Source organism: Varroa jacobsoni, unplaced genomic scaffold (assembly GCF_002532875.2).
Source record: "Varroa jacobsoni isolate VJ856 unplaced genomic scaffold, vjacob_1.0 contig04683, whole genome shotgun sequence".
Classification (NCBI taxonomy): domain Eukaryota; kingdom Metazoa; phylum Arthropoda; class Arachnida; order Mesostigmata; family Varroidae; genus Varroa; species Varroa jacobsoni.
Genome location: NW_019215314.1, coordinates 1 through 16,702, shown reverse-complemented (window position 1 = coordinate 16,702; position 16,702 = coordinate 1). Strand labels below are relative to the sequence as shown.

Genomic DNA, 16,702 nt, shown 5'->3' with positions numbered 1-16,702 from the left:
TAGTCGTGTCGATTTACTTACGTGATACGGGGTGAAAATGCATTGAGTGCTTATCTGAGCGAGTTTCTAACAAATATCAATTGGAAAATCGCGATGACAAGTGCAAAGTTGATTTATGTATAAAAAAATTACTTAATAGATATTTGGAGAAAAATCCTAAAAAATTAACACAAAAAAAATATGTACTATCAAAAAAATTAAAAAAGATATAAAAATTTTCAAATTTCTGTGACATCCCAGAAACATAATCGATATGTTAATCGGGATATACCAAATAGGTGTGCCTTCATATAGCTTATGAAACTATTTACATCCAATAAAAGAAAATTTAAAAAAGACAAAAATCTTTAAACCTTGATGATGTCTCAAAAACGGAATCAATCATGTAGAGTATTAAGTGCCACTACTAAACTATTATAAAACAGATATAAATAAAAAAAGTTAAAAAAATCCTTATGCTTTGGTGGCGATCTGAAGATCAATATACCGAGCAAAATATATCAGTCGAGTCAAATATACGTGTATGACATATACTTCGTGTAATTACTTATTACAAAAAAAAACGGAAAAATTGAAACATCCTTATGTCTTAATGACGTTCAGGGAAATCAATCTTAATTGAATAATATCTGTAATTATTTGACATACGTGCATTCCGGAAACAGGGTCAATTATCCAACACAAATAAAGCCCTGTAATTGTATTGTGCACCACTGTATTATGCACGTATATTTGGGTTCGAAACGACTTTTCGGAGTAGTCGGATCGATTTTTTGTGAGTGTATGAGTGAGTTTCATCCTCCAAAAAAATTTGAACGGAAGATGGACCCGACTGGCCAGATGCTCTTCTCTTTAAAGGTTTGCCTCTTCCCATAAAACATAACGTTAATTTGGTTGGTCATAAGCCATCATTTTCCAGTTTCCACATTTGAAACCAACGTCGCATCAGGGTTTGTAAATGCCTAGACGGCCACAGCATTGCGCGTGCTGTCGTATCATCAAATGTACCATGTATATGTGTTGCGTACTGTGTTGCGTAGACAAGCGTGCTCAGCGTGCTACAAAAACTGTGTTTAAGCTATGTTGTGGAAGAGGTCATTAAGAAACAGTTAGCTGCTATTTGACGTTACCTCTATTAAAAATATAATTAGCCTTTTATCTTTACATAGGCAAAATAAATAAATTGTGTTTATAAGCAAAGCAGGCGCGGGGCAAAACAGTTTGGTGGCGTGTAAATATATATAAAAAGAATTTGAGAATCTTTATATTTGCGAAAGTAAGAGAAGATACGAAAATGATTACAATTAATAGCTGATTTATCTATGCAAAACATCTATATCTATGCATCCTAATACCATTTCTAAACATACTATCAATTATTCCGATATTAACTGATAAAGAATCGAATGACCACAGTAGACATTATTATTATTTTAAAAATATACCAACACTATGACATTATAACTGTATAATAGAATTATTAGGATGATGTTCTCGTTAACGATCTGTTAGACAGTCTGCTCATGATTGCAATACATTGCACTTTTTCTGCTACCAATAAACTAAATAATTGGGTATCAGGCAAGTTTGCTTGTGTTGCTTACCGCTCTTTCTCAAACAACTATTCTCGAATGTTTCAATGTTTTAATAATCATTCATACTGCGCAAGTATGTCACAACTTGTATATTTTGTTTTCATGCATTGCGTAATCAATGGGTTGTTCAAAAGGCAATGCGACTTTATTTAAAAAGGAAAAATGAAAAAATTTTTTTTAATTACCAAAAAAACGTATGTCACGCAAAACACAATAAATGCATATTTGGAATAAGCATGCAGTCGAATACAGCAGTGCAACAAGGTCCTTTGGGAGCCTTCTATGTTGTTGAACGCGTTGCCCATGGAGTATTGTCGTGTGTGTCAACAATCAAAGCAATGAAGAGCATAATGCTCTATAATCAGACAGCAACCATTACCCTAGCTAACTATACTTGTGTTGCGATTATAATATATACAGTTATATGATATGTCGTTATTAGTAGCATAATTATTATTCGCTTAATAATGATAGAATATAGTAAAAATAGCGAAGATTGCAATATTATATTTATGTGTGACTCACGATTTGATTCTAGCAAATAATAAATTTGCCATTTTTAGCTAGAATCATTAAGGCCGTTGTAACCTTGGCTTTAAAGTAGTTTAAGACGTTGAAAAAAATCGGCAGTAACTATCAACTAGAAAATCTGATTCCGTTTGCTTCGGTTGAAACCAAATAAGTGAGATCATAGTTTCTCTGTTTATTTGCATTAAACCTGTGCACCATGTGTTTACCTAACACGACGATTCTCCTTTCTCGCTAACAATATTACGAAAAATGAATAAATATAGAAGTGTTTCCATTGCCGGTTTGTTGGATAGCCAATTGCGCTGCTGCTACTGCTACCTATCGGTTTAAAACAACGCCGACAGTAAAACATGTTCTTGTACGCAGTCCGGAAATGCCTCGAAAGTTCGTAAAGAGCGCTTGCAGATCTGCTGTTGTTGTGGGGCACAGAGGGAAAGGGTAAGGGATGGCACTCAGACTGTACAGGTGAATGACGAAAAAAGAGTGGCGCAGGGTTAGTAGCCGGAACAGTCACCAGAGGTCGCTGAATCGTGCGATGTGTTGTTTTGCGACGAGGTACCGGCGATCGCTTTAGTCGTTTCGGTGAGTATGTGTCCGTCTGGACGTAAGTACCTCGTCTCTATGGGGTTTTAGAGAGTTGAGCTTACAAACCGTGCTAATATAAAATGTACCATGGAGATATCTCGACTTGAAGAATTCCGCAAACGCTGAGGTATCTGATTCGATAATTTAATGTCTTCTACGAGTAGGGCTTTACTTATCATATTTATAATGATGATTATCATATGTATAAAAGAGACAGTCCTGTCTTAGCGTATAATCATATATATGTATATACACGCGCACGAAACACGAAATAGGCGATGTATAGAGGCATGTCTTGTGGACATTACGATGTCAGTCGAGAGCGCTCGTAGGATAGCTACCCCTTGATCACCGCTATCGTCTCCCAACGAACGCCATCTTGCGCCGACAGCCATCCGCGCACACGAGTTTCATGCGACCACCGTTCGTCTGCTGCTTTATTGCAGCCGCTTCCACCGCCGTCGTCGCTCTAACCCATGCGCCACTATGCCAATAACTCGGCGCAAGCACAAAGGGACAACAGCTAGCGAACTAACAGCAGCAGCAGCAGACATACGGCGTGGACCGCAGCGATTTGCATTAGCTATAGCTAGAGATTGGAAGAGAGTCGCTAGGTTGCCAATGAGCGGCGTGTGAGTGACCTGGGAGCGGTAGGAAACAACAACAAGCACAACGGCAGCGAACAGCCCAGCCCCACAGCGCGCAGCATTTATTTTCACTCGTAGTAATCTATTCATTGGATTGAATTCGATTGGAGCGGCTCCGACAGCAACGGCGCACTCCTGCTCCGTCGAGAAAATACAACAATCTTTCCAGTTACTAGCTCACGCTCATGGCCTTGCTGCTGTTGCTGTAAGTGGCGCTGTGTGCGTGTGTGACTCCAGCGCTCGGTCTGTTTGTTAGCGTGTAAACGATCGGTGTGAGCGGACTACACAGCTCGCGCATCAGTGCTGAGCCTGTTGGTGCTATTGCTGTTTGTTGGTGACCATCGTGCGTCTGTCTGGGTTTGGCTCGTGCGGGTCGCCCTGAGCACGCTAGTCACGCTGCTGCTGCTGCTGCTGCTGCTAGGTCTGACGGGCGAAAAGAACAGCGGCGGCTGTGAGCATCGGGAGCGGAGCAGAGCAAGCTGCTGTGCTATCTCTTCCAGTCTGTGTCTATCTGTAGGTCTCTCTGTCTGTCTATAATGTTTGTTTGCATTGCTGCCACTCTTTACTGTAGGTGTCTGAGATGGTGTGACAAGTGTCGACTATGCTGCTGTGCTATGGTCTGATGCTGACGGCAATGGTGGTGGTGGTGGTTGTTGTTGTTGTGCATTAAGCGATCAACTGACGACTGAGCGTTGCCGCCGCTAGCCGCTGCTGACTGACTGAATCGTTGGGACTGCCTCCATCTCCTCCAATGCGCTAGCAAGCAAGCCAACGAGCGAGCCGCGGCTGCCGCTGTTAGTCTGGTCGCCTCAGACTGTGCTGCAGTAGCAGCGTAGCAAGACAACCGACTATAACCACCTCATATTGTTATTATATACATCTATTTATTTATTGGTCGGTTAGCATACTGTGAGTGATAGCCCAGGCGGCGAATGGTGGTGCTCGTCACTCGCTCGCTAGACGCCGTGGCCATTACCGCCGCCGCCGCCGCCGCTGCCGCTGTTTTCGGTCGTCGTGATCGGTCGAACTTCCCTCCCGTCTAAGCGACACCGATCGCCTGTGATGATGATGATGATGCTGCGTTCTTGTTGTTGTCCATGAGTGCCGCCGTTGGTTTTCACTGTCGTCGACTGGAATGTCTCACGAGAGTGCGATCGTAACAACGAAACGCGCCGACTCGTTGCTGACACCACCGAAACTCTAACGACCGTGCTGACTACTAGCTAGCGACTAGAACTTCAACATCGATACAGCCTATACTACCTATCATCAGTAGATAGGAACAACTGCTTAAGCCAGTACAGTTCGTCGACGACCGGAAGGACATTGCACGAGATCCCGGGGGCGGGGGCGAAGCAGGCAGCAAATGCCACCAAGATTTCTCTTGTTGGTCGTCGTCTGAGCGAACGAAACCAGACCGAACGTCCCAGTATCTCTGTGGTATGAGCGCCGTGTTAGACGGCGACGTCATATAGCGTCGTCGTTTCGCTTAACGACATTACCATTGTCATACTACTACTACTGCTACTATTACTACTACTGTGAATCTATTCATCTGTCTGTGTATGATATGTAGATCCGACGACGGATGCTACCCGCTTCTGCGATGCATTTAGTTGCAGCAAAAACAGCAGCAGTAGCAGCAGAGGCAGCAGCAGCAACAAGAATAATAATAACAACGTCGACTTCAGCTACTAATAATAATAACAGGAGCAGCAGCAGCGGCTGCTTGAGGAGGACGATACGTTGAATAGTTTGCCGCTATAAACCAGCATCAACGAACAACATTCTATCACCGCCAGCATATCGTCGTGATCACCAGCATTTATCTGTTGCCGCGATTGCTGCTGCGGCGACGTTTTGCGGCTCTGCGAAAAAGAAGTCTTTTGAGAGGAGGCAGTGTTGTTGTGTGTGAAGACGCTCGCGGTGTGTCACTGTTGTCGTGGACACGACCATCTCACGCATGTAGGTGAGTAGAAATAGAATAGCAGTAGCAGCAGCAGTTGCAGTACTACTAAAAGCATAGCGTAGTGTATTTATTTCATATGTTGCGAGGGTCGACTACGGTCAATTTGTGGTCTGTTGTTGTGGTGCTCGTGGGTGTCGTTGTTGTTGTTGTTGTTGATAGGCGACTGACAGACGCTAGAGACAGGCATGTGTCTTGGAAGAAATTGAAGAACTGAATCGGATTTCGATTTTGACAACTTGTTGCCGTCATGCACAGTTTATGTTCAGACATACAGAAAAAAAGAGAAAAACAGAGGTGCAACCGTTTTCGTTTGTGAGCAGACGGATGCCGGTTCCACCACCTGTACCACTACTGCAGGCTCTTCTTAGTGGCAGTTTTCGTCCTACTACAGAGAGAGGGTCACAACAGCAATAAATAGACCTAAACGGAACATCACAGCACGGGACGGCAGCTTCATACTCGAAAGGTGGGACTCTACTAAGCTCTATGGGCCTGAGCTGCCGGCCTGTCAGTTCTCTATGCAGGTAACGATTATACAAAGCTGTTGAACCAATATGCCAGTCGTTAGTTAACAGCAGCCTAACAATATGAAACTAACAGCTGACTTGCCTAGTGTCGTGCTTCGTTTGTCAATTTCCTCTGTACCTCAGGCTACTATTATCGCAGGAAAAAAGATGGATAAATACATACTAGAGATCGCTTCTCTCGCTATGAGAACTGCTATGGTTGTAGTCGCCGCTACTGTGATCACATTTCTTGTCCGCAGATAGTCAGTGAGTAATCTGTTCTTAATGATTTAACACTGGATCTCCGGGACATAAATTAGTAGCGGCAGCGGCGGCAAACACAGCAGCAGTAGTCGTTGTGGCAACACGATGAACCGTCAAGAAACTACTTTTATTATGTACTACGGTATGAGGTAATTATAGCGCTAGCTATACGAATATCGATGGGCCAACGAGTCTCTGCATTCAATGATTTATCCAGCGGTCTTACTATCAGTCGGTCCGGCTGTGAGTGTTTGTTGTGTCGCTACGTCTTCTCATAGATGTAAATGCGGCATGGTGTTATAATAATATTATTATTATTACTATTTTATTTATGTCTATCACTTTTACGTCGAAGATGACCATATCGAGCAGTGACCATGCACTTTCGGTTCCAGTCTACATTGAAGTTGAATCTGTAATATTTCCTAGTGAGCATTGTCGGTGGCTGTTTCCATACCTATAATTGACATGGTATTGTTCGATCAATCACAGTGAATAACTGTGTTCCTCTAAAAGTACCAAGTACTGGTAGCCCGCGTGATGTTGTTCCTAAATATAATCGAATCTCTTTAAGTTATTGGACGTATAATTCCACAACGAGCTATTTGATCAGAGCCGAACGTAGCACACCGGTTGATTTGGAAAGGGAGAAAGCTGCAGGACGAAGCTGATATTAGATTGTTAATAGTGAATAGTACTTAAAAATAGTTAATGAAATTATCATACCAATTGAATAACGGTAGCGTTCATTATACGACGATTACAGTTATTATCGCTCATTGCTGCAAAGTTCGAGTGTGCTTGTGTTTTGACTGGTTAGTCGTGCTTTATAACTCCCTTTGGCCACTGTCTCGGCTGGCTTTATAATTCGTATAGATGATTGTGCACGTTGTGTTATTACGTCGGTCACAGGTTCGACCTTTCACCACTCGTCGGGTATCCAGATAACACAGTTGGCTGTTTCTATCTGACTATGTTCCGTTCTGTTGCATCGTCTCATCCATCGGATGCTGTCGTGTGCTGCTGTATTTGTTGTTCCTGCTGCTGTTTTTGGCGTCAATGATCTCGTGCCGTTGGACACGCCGCTCCTCCTCCTCCATGGCTCCTAGACTTCCCACCTGATCATTATCACCATCATCAGCATGACCATAATCCTTACGATCATTGCTACAATCATTGCTATCCTGCTCGATCGTGTGCATTCTCCGTTTAACTCTGATGGGGCCAGGACGGACGCGGACGCGAATAGCGTCAGCAGTCGGTGGCGCTGTCGGTGGTGACGGCAGCAGCTCTACAATTTTTTCGTCGCTGACGCAGACCCACCGTTCGCGGCGCAGTGTATCGACTGTGACATAGGTCTAGAAACAGCTGTTTTCAGATGCCGCAATTTTTCAAGTGATCCGTCAGCATCGCAAGCGAACGAAGCGGCGAAAGTGACCGACCGGCCAACCAGGTTGCTGCTGCTGCCACTTCTGTTTAACTTAGTTGGCAGTCTTGGCGACGATGATAACATTGAACAAAGGCAGGTGGCGTGAGGGAGGAAGGTTTATTTCACCTGATCCGATTGTGTTCATGTTGTACTTAAAGGCGGTCCGTTTGTTCTATAAGTTATTGATATCACGACACGGTAAGTACAAATGCTGTAGTGCCAAACGCTGCCGCTGTTGACTAGCGCAAACGATGGGTCATTTAAACCGCTAGTATTAGGGGTTTTTTCGTTTGGCGCTACCTCGACATCTACGAGCTGAATATGCGATCTGCCAATCGGTAACCCATTGACAAGTGATCGCAGCTTTAACTCTAGCTATTTGTTGCAGTGGCGTTCGTGTCAATGCTGGTTGACCAGCAGCTTCATGCGACTCACGGAGGCGACTTTCTGCCTTGCGTTCAGCTAATGATTTCTATTTTTTACATGTTCATTTTCTTGATTTAGTTAGTCGGAATAACTGGATGCCGATGACGGAATTCGAATTTTGTCAGTGTATAGGTTAACCTTTCCATAGATGCGTTAATGCTCATTGGATCGTCAAATCTGTTGTACGAGATGGAGATCGGTTATCGTTGTTTTGCTCGTGTTTATGCAAATGTCTAGGACAGTATATGCAACGGATCTGATTGCACCTTTCCAACATTACTTCTTCTTCCCAGTGTTCTTACCAGAACACACACATTGACCGCCATGGGTGTGCGGCAGACGTGGCATCAGAAGCTACATCAAAAATAATTGGAACTACAGTAAGTCTTAGCGATAAGGCAGAGTTACCAGAGTTACGAATCTTTAGACTAGACCCCAGCTGAAGTACATAGTAGTCAGTATGCTGCTGCTTTTGTTACTTTGAGCTCTTTTAGTTGTGCTTATGGGACATACGCGATACAGTTTTATTAATCGTTAATTCTGTCTAACAGACAGAGTGGAAGGATATTTGTGTCTGTGTGTATGGAATGTACAACAGCCATTGTTTTTACTGTTTCCCTAGGTTCTACAATGACTAGTTCGTTATGTCAATAACAATCATTGTCACCATCGTCGTCATTGTAGCTTTAATCGTCTCCTTGCCTATCTCGGCGTTAGCACTTATGACGGAAGCAAAAGCCACGAGCTGTCCCACAATAGCCGTCATGACCAATACCAGCGTCACTACCAATACTACGATTATTGGCGCCCTTTGCGGCAGATAAGCGACGTAACGGTGATGACGATTGCCGGCTGACTGCTGCCGCCGAAGGAAAGCGCACGCGATCCGGACAGCTAACAACAGCAGCCAGCAAACACGTCGCCACCGCAGCGCATGCTTAACTGAGTTGTGGAGATGCGCCGATCAGCTGACGTTGAACCGGCGAACCGCGCAAGCATTGGCTGCAGCGGTCGCTTCGGCCATTGTCGTAATAGTGATGCCCAGCATCTGCCAACAGCACGAACATGCGCGACATGTTACTTTTAGTGGCAAACACTGTCAATGAATCTGGCTGTCGGAGTGCTACTATTGCTGCTGCTGCTACTGCTCATCTTAACGCGGTGACAATTAAGTGTCACTACAGAGCTTTCACCGCCGGTGACTGTGCTGGTGCTGCCCGTTACACAGCTTTATAGAGCTACCACTGATTATTCTTCTCCCTGTGGAGCGCGGCTCGGGCAAGGCAACGAAGTGACCGACGGCCGAACGTGCTCATGGTGGCAGTAATAGCCATCTTCGGGACGACTGCGACCACGGCCAGTAGCAGCTGCATGCAGCACTATTACTGCTACCGCTACTGCCGTTATTGCGGCTGCAGGTAGAGCGAGCAGTAGGAAAGTGGGTGCCAACGAGGAACGCGGATATGTATTTTTGAGGCATGTCGATGCATGCATACGTGTTCACGTCTATGCCTGTCTAATGTCAGTCTGTGTGTTGAGTGAGTAATGCTTGCGCGATGACGACAAGGCGAGTACTGTTACTAACAACAACAACAACAACAACAACAGCAGCAGCAGCAGCAAAAGTGTACTAGAAACGTGTGCAACTTGACCATAACTCGGCTACATCGCTGCTGCTTGAATGCTTGTTTAGTGTGTCTGTTTGCACTTTTTTTTTTTTTTTTTTTTGTCTCTAGTACAACAGCGTCACTTATGAGCAGTATGTGACCGATAGTTTATGACTATATACTCCGGTCGGCAATAAAATATTTAGCTGTATGTAACTATATTTTTCTATTTATATACATACATATAATAATATAATGTAGATGTGACGGTTTTGGCTAGATGTGCCGATTACCGTAATGTTTAATTAGAGACAGCAACATATATATAATAAAACAATGATATGATATAGTCCATTGCGCAGTCATTTATGCTTTTTTTTCGTTTCCTTATTTCCTCTTCGTTTTTTTTTTATTAATTGATATTGATCTATGTCTTACATGTATACGCTCACTAGTACGTATAGGCGAAGACGCAGACACAAACATTTCTATAACACTATTCTGTGTTCCAGTGTGTGTGTGTGTGCGTGTGAGCGCATAGTATATCTGTTAACGTAAAACCGACAAACATTTCAATAACGTAACAGTGTTATTCTACAAACGCGGTTCCTTATCAGGCATCGGACGGATAACGAGTGCGACAGAGCAATTGAAAAGAGATGTTGTCGGCATTGCTACCATCGGCCGCCGCGGCTGCCATGGCGGTTACACTATATAACCGTACTACTATGTACGATGATGCTTTGCTGATCCTACTACAATGAGGGGACGAGGGGTATAGGCAGTGACTAGTAACCAACAGAAGATTTGCTCGAAATCGATCCGATGATGACAGCTCGACACGAGTTATCCCCGTCCTGGTTGTATTAGTAGCATTCGACTTATATGGCGGCTGTTTATATCAGAATATTAATTTATATAGTCTAGCTTGAAATTACTGTTTTATTCGTTTCAATGCTAGAAGCAATCGCGACGATGCCAAGAGCCAGAGGCGGCCAGTGCAATAATAGCCGCCGCGTCTAGTTATCGATTTGCTTAGCGAGGAGCAGAATTATCGGTCGTGGCAGCAGTAGCAGCGGTTAGGAAGACAACGGCGGCCAAAGGCCGTATAATACGTATTAGTCGACACAAACAAGGCTCACTAACAGGCAATAATAGACAGATTTACTTGACGAAGACCGTGTACGTGTCTGATTTAGATTTGGCCTATTGTTAGAAACGTAAAACTTTCCTGCTAACTGTTGACCTCCGTTCATCGGGGGTGCGCGTCCGTTCGTCACGTCTTCGCGCGAATGAATCTATCGCCTATTTTCTGTTTTGTCAAGTACCAACAATATACAGCTGACAATATTGTTGTTTCTTCTTTCTGTTGTTGTCAGTGCTGCTGCCGGCAGAGAGCCTATGACGTTGTGATTGATCACGTAACACGCATATACGTTAAATTTGTAGAAGCGTATTATTGCATTAAAGTGTATTATCATCATTATTTCAAGACGCCATACCGTTGAGATTATAAACATTAGCATGTTTACGTTAGCTAATTTTCGCTAATATTCAATATTTCTGCTCGATGTGGATACATAATTGTGTGGCATAGTTCTCAAAAAAAAAGCCGATGAACACAAAGAACGAATTGATCTTAAGGAAATGATATGTCACGGAGTTTGTGTAATAAATTAAGGCTTGTAGTCAAGTGTTAGTCATTGGCTAGTATTTCGGTGGACACAAAAAATTGCATAAGGTAATTGGGTCAAAAATAGCTCGACTGAAACCTAGATTTCTGACATGATTTTGCGATTTTTAAGACCACAACCTGGGCGGATACCTGATTCGACAATGGTTATAATTCCTAACAATTTAACCCTGAATGTTCGCATCTGCTAAAATTATTTTCGCTGGTACCAAAGTGCCAATGGTGCCTATGACTGGCATCATTATTCTATCCTAGACGGATCGCAGCATTTTCGTATATTACTCTAGTATGAAGGAGGTAGAGAGTGAGAGAAAATTGCAATGTTCTGCACTAAAAAAAGTTGGCAACCGTTTTTATTAATCGAAATTTAATCGAAAGCTTCAAAATCGCGTCTCAAGAAGTGCGTATTTCGTATTCATTTTGGTTTGGCTCATCAATCCAAATTATTGAGAACAACAGATACTAGAATAGAACAAGTAACAATTCGCCAGGAGCGAGTAAAACAAAAAACTCATTGACTTGCAAAGCAAGATGGTAATAGTGGTGTTTCTGATGATGCTGAACAGAAAGCGTTACTTTTGTTTGGATGACACCTGTTTTTTATGCTGTTTATAAAGTTTATCAGCGTCCAACGATTGATCTAACAGCCAGCTGTCTCTGTCTCTAACAACTATAGTCGGTATTCTTCTTGATCTGCTGACCGACGTACTGTTTGCCTGTCTGCCTGGCAGTTAGCGGTACGAGTAAGCAGCGCGTATGATAAAAAGCAACAGTTGTTGTTTTTTGTTCGTTACGCGTAAAAGCTTAATCAGCTTGTCTCGAAGAATTTGGGCTCAACGCTCTTCGCACTTTTACTTCGTAGCCAGGATGCGTTATCCGCGGGGTCAATGGGCAGCAGTTGTGCAACAGAATACTATTACAAAAGGAGAAAAGAAATAGGGATCAAAAATCGTTGCCTCTTCCTAAGCGAAACTGCACGTTTATGGCATGTCGATACGCGCATCAGTTGTTTCGAAAAACCAGATCATAGCAGCTTAAAGAGCAGGCGTCGTCATAGATATTGAGAAAAATCACTCTTTCAGTTGGTGTGAAAACTATAATAAAAACTGATTTCAGTGAAAACTCTGTTGGTCAAGCCACTTAAAAGCAAAGAGCCAAGTTGAAAATGACATGCGTAAGTTGAGATACTTGATCGCTAAAACAGTATTAATCAACTGCTAAAGACAGTATAAATATTTCTAAAAGAGCTAGTTTACTATGATAGAGAAATAGCGTCGAGTAAAATAAATGGAGTTGTGAAAAGGGTTGGCGGAGGTGCTTGCGCTGCCGAAACACGAAGGGGAGATATTCTGTCTGTGCGACTGCCAAATGAGCTGTTGCAATCACATGGCTAAAAGGAAGAAGCACGTAGCCACTTGACCAAAGCATGAGTCATTCTTGGTTAACTTACCGGGTCGGGCAGGCAGATGGCGCCGGCGGGTCCGCTACCCGTCGCGGTCAACGGGGCCGACTAACTTGCCGAGGGTTATAGTCCCTGACGTCTTGCTTACTTAGCAACCGAGCTTGGCCGGTTGTGTTGATTGAGGTAGGCTATTTGCTCCTTGTGGGCCATACTAGGCTATGCTAAAGTTGCTTGCTAGCCGGATGAATAGCTTAATTGCATTTTGCGAATGTCGATGTGTTGTTGTTATCATCGTCGTTGTTGCTAGTGCCGCCGTCGCTGTTGTGCGTTCGCTGTACAGTTTTTACTAAAGCCATATGCGCCCACTAGAATGCGTACACGAATAAGCCAGAAGGGATAGTTTCGTTATGTTATATATGCAATTCAGGTGGATTTGACAGCATCCAAACGCAGCAATAATTATATTCTTAAGTGTTGAAAATCTAGGATGGCTGGGTTTGTGCTTACAAGCAGAGCATATTCGTATATGAAATCGTATTTGTCGTTAGGTTTTGTTCATATAGATTTATCATGATATCAAAGCTGACTTTCGAAGGAAGGTCTTCTGAAAAGCAATACTCACCATCTAACTTCAATTACACGTTTTGATTGTCATGCTTGAATGGTAGATAGTTTTATAGAACAAGTAACGTGTATATGAATCTATTAACAAAGCTCATTTATGTATGCACAGTGAATGTATAGAAGCATTATCTTAATGACTGCAGTCAAAATATTTTTGGATGTCGAATAGATTATGTGATATCAACGCACGAGCAAGATTTTGTCCACTCTGCTATTCTACAAATTAGCATCGCATCAGGAAGAGTGAGAGAAAGGAAAATAAACAGTTCAATGTCACGACCATGGATAGTATCCTCCTTATGCCCCGATGACAAAGGTATTGTTGTATGCTTTGGGATATAGACCAGCATTTACGAGCATTAACCGGTCGAGTAAAACGATGAACACTACAATCACTTTTACGATTCTTGGACGGGTAGGTCTGCTTAAGTCTCTAATGTAAACATCTGGATGCTGCTCCTGCGTCTTGTGCGAGAATCGTCGTAGACCTGTATTGCGCACTTCAGATCAAGACTTTGGCCCAGCTGAGCTTCTGCTTGATTTCTTCGAGATTTGTCAGAACGATTTCCGACCAAAATCGATTATTTTTCGTTAAATGTCGACAGAGATGACAAATTAATCCACTGACAGTGTGTAGGGTTTTTTAACTATTTTGACTAAATCGTTCGGTACATTCATTTGAAAGTCAGAAACAGAAAACGTTTCTGCGATTTCAAATGCACGAGGATGATTCGTTATCGAGAATTTTCTATCTTATTATCTACTTATTGCTGGTGAAGCATGTGCGTTTGTATTGTTGCACATTAGTTAGAAAGTTAGGTTTGGTACAGGCAGCAAGTGCGAGTAATTTAGAGGTTCAGAGGGGATCTATGTGTTCGGCCGGTAAGCGTCATTCCAAGATCGTTCGATCGTTTACGCATATAGTTTCAGTTCGAAGATCCAAGGGTTAGCCAACGCTTGTGCAAACCATAATTTGTATTGTAAAGTTTTTGGACGAAGCTTCCAGTGCGCAAACATCATAACTTGTAACTTTACATACGGCTTTAGATAGCTTTGAGCCTCTCCTGGGGCTTTACGTTCTAACAACTTTCTTGCAAATTCGTCAAAAATATGGATCGCGATTTGTCGTTGGTTACATACCTGTTTCAAGGAAGAACTTCAACAAAAAAGGGAGATTGCTCTTTTCTTGAGCCCACTAACCAATTAATTGGTAGTCCATTCTCTGCAGGAATATTTGCACAGCTAAGTGGTTTAGTCACCCTCTTGAAAGTCTTCTGAAAAGTCTTCCTGAAAGTACCTTTCCATCGTTGAATGCTGTATAGTTACGTGCTACTTAATATTTCAGTTCTGTAGCAGTTCGCTTTTTTGTATATAACAGATAACGCTGGAGAACTTGTTTCTCTTTAAAGCCCTCCAGATGTGGAATTCCATGCGACGTCTTAATATATGAACGCACGGCACTGTAAGTACTGCCTCAAAAGCAAATTGAGCGTTGTTACACATAATGGTTGGGGGAGACAATGATGTGTGCCGATTGTCGATTCCACTGTTGTGCTTATAAAGTTACAAGCACATTATTTAGTTTAATCGGAAATACTATCGGGAGCCTTCATAGTCGGAACGTGTTTTCCCGAAAGAGGAATCGCTAAATATTTTAAGTTACGTATTTACAATGTATTATAGAATTTTATTTCTCTCACCGCAAACGGCGCGAAACCAATAGCCACTAATTCGCACTTAATTATCTTGAGCGCTAACAAGAATTTCCTTTCATAGTAATTTATGATCCGTACATGCTTAAAGATTCCGAAGAAGTTTTAGGGCAGGAGCCATTGCTCCTAATAACATTGGGAACGGGCGATTTTCGAGAGTGATGTGTATTCCACACATTTGAACCGCACTCGTTATTTTTCGTATTAGTATCGTCGTGGCGTATCTTTTCATCTAGAAATAGGTGGACGTTTTTTTAATTACTTAGAAGCTCATTGTGTCAGAGAAATTATGGGAATTTATGCATTATATTAACGTTGATCGAGCACTGCCCGTGATACCGGCGGCCGCTATTGTCACGTTGTCATACGAAATTTGCTGCTAACTAAATATCCTTTGGCGAAGCAAGCAGAGGACAGGCAGCAGTCGACGGATTGTTGAATTCGTTGAAACGGCCTTACCGATCTTGCCATTTGACGGTGTCAGTTCTACTTACCCTAACTAGATCGTGGCACGCTCTCATATGAACGAGTTCGTACTTCGGGTATGTTCACGTATTAAGAAAAGCTATCGGAAGCTGACATAGTTGTGGCAATTGTTTTTTTCTGTTTTGAACAATGCACTTTCTACTATCAGGTTTCATCAGCTCGATACAAAATGCTAACACCGTATTCGATTACAGAATTAGTAAACAGCGAAGGATAGAAGAACATTAAAAGGTCAGGTTGAATTGAATCGAGTTTGGCTCAGCCGCGTATCAAATAATTTCGTGCTATCCGTCACGTACTTGGACAAAGAAATGTATGACTACTTAGGGTTTGTAATTCTGTAGCTGAGCTTGTCGTTGCGCTGTTCGATATAGACTAAAATTTGACATGTCATATGTGACGTTCAACGGCAGCTGGCCTTCACAGCGGGAAAATTCAAGTCCTGCCATACATAGGCGGATTTTTTTGGTCGTTTTTAAAACCTAAGTAAACCCAAAAAATGTACTTCTATAGCAGAGTGCCTACGCTAACTTTATTCCTCTAAGAAAAATAGTATTTCAGAATGCGGAGAGAATATATGGAACTGTGAAATGAAAAATAAAATGTGCTAGAAAATGTAATGCTTAAAAATTTACATTTAAACAAAAGGGTAGGTCTAGCTCTTTTGCTAGGATTCAAGTGGCCAAAGCCTTAGTACACAATCGTAACGGAACGGTTATACCACCTTATAGCTAGCGATGTCCGAATCAATATCATCAGCGGCATGCAAGAAATGCCTATCGCGTTCGTTGACTGCAAGTGTTTGTGGAACCTTTACTCTGACTTACGATATTGTACGGTAGCATATTTCTATATGCTACGTATACATGTACCAGGTAAAGTAATATTAACGGGGCGAAGCTTGTAAATCTCGTATTATCATGTCAATGGTGTTTCTTATCACCTGCAGACTGGCACAGATAAGTTAATACAGAAAAAAAAGTCTAAATGGCGCAGCGCATATGCGCATTGCCTGTATTCGGGCTGGTAGTATAGTTCGTTTATTCCGTCCGACTTTTCTTTGTTGATGAACACAGTACTCTGGGCGGCTCGGCGACTTTATTTGCCTCGTTAAATAAGCACCACAAAAAAGCTAGTTATGAGGACATGGTATTGCTGAATTTTAATCAATGCCTTATTTGACATCGTTTTGATAAATGATTATGGCCTGAATTTTTACCATTAAA

The 16,702-nt window shown here is 42.4% G+C and overlaps 1 long non-coding RNA gene across 1 annotated transcript; it reads right to left on the bottom strand.

The window, feature by feature from the left end:
- Nucleotides 1-9,940: 9,940 nt before the first annotated feature.
- LOC111273083 (uncharacterized) lies at nt 9,941-16,687 on the bottom strand. The gene is made up of 3 exons (XR_002687861.2): nt 15,485-16,687; nt 12,703-13,019; nt 9,941-12,165 (listed from the first exon to the last, which is right to left on the bottom strand). It is a non-coding gene; the product is annotated as an uncharacterized LOC111273083 (long non-coding RNA).
- Between the last annotated feature and the right edge of the window lie 15 nt (nt 16,688-16,702).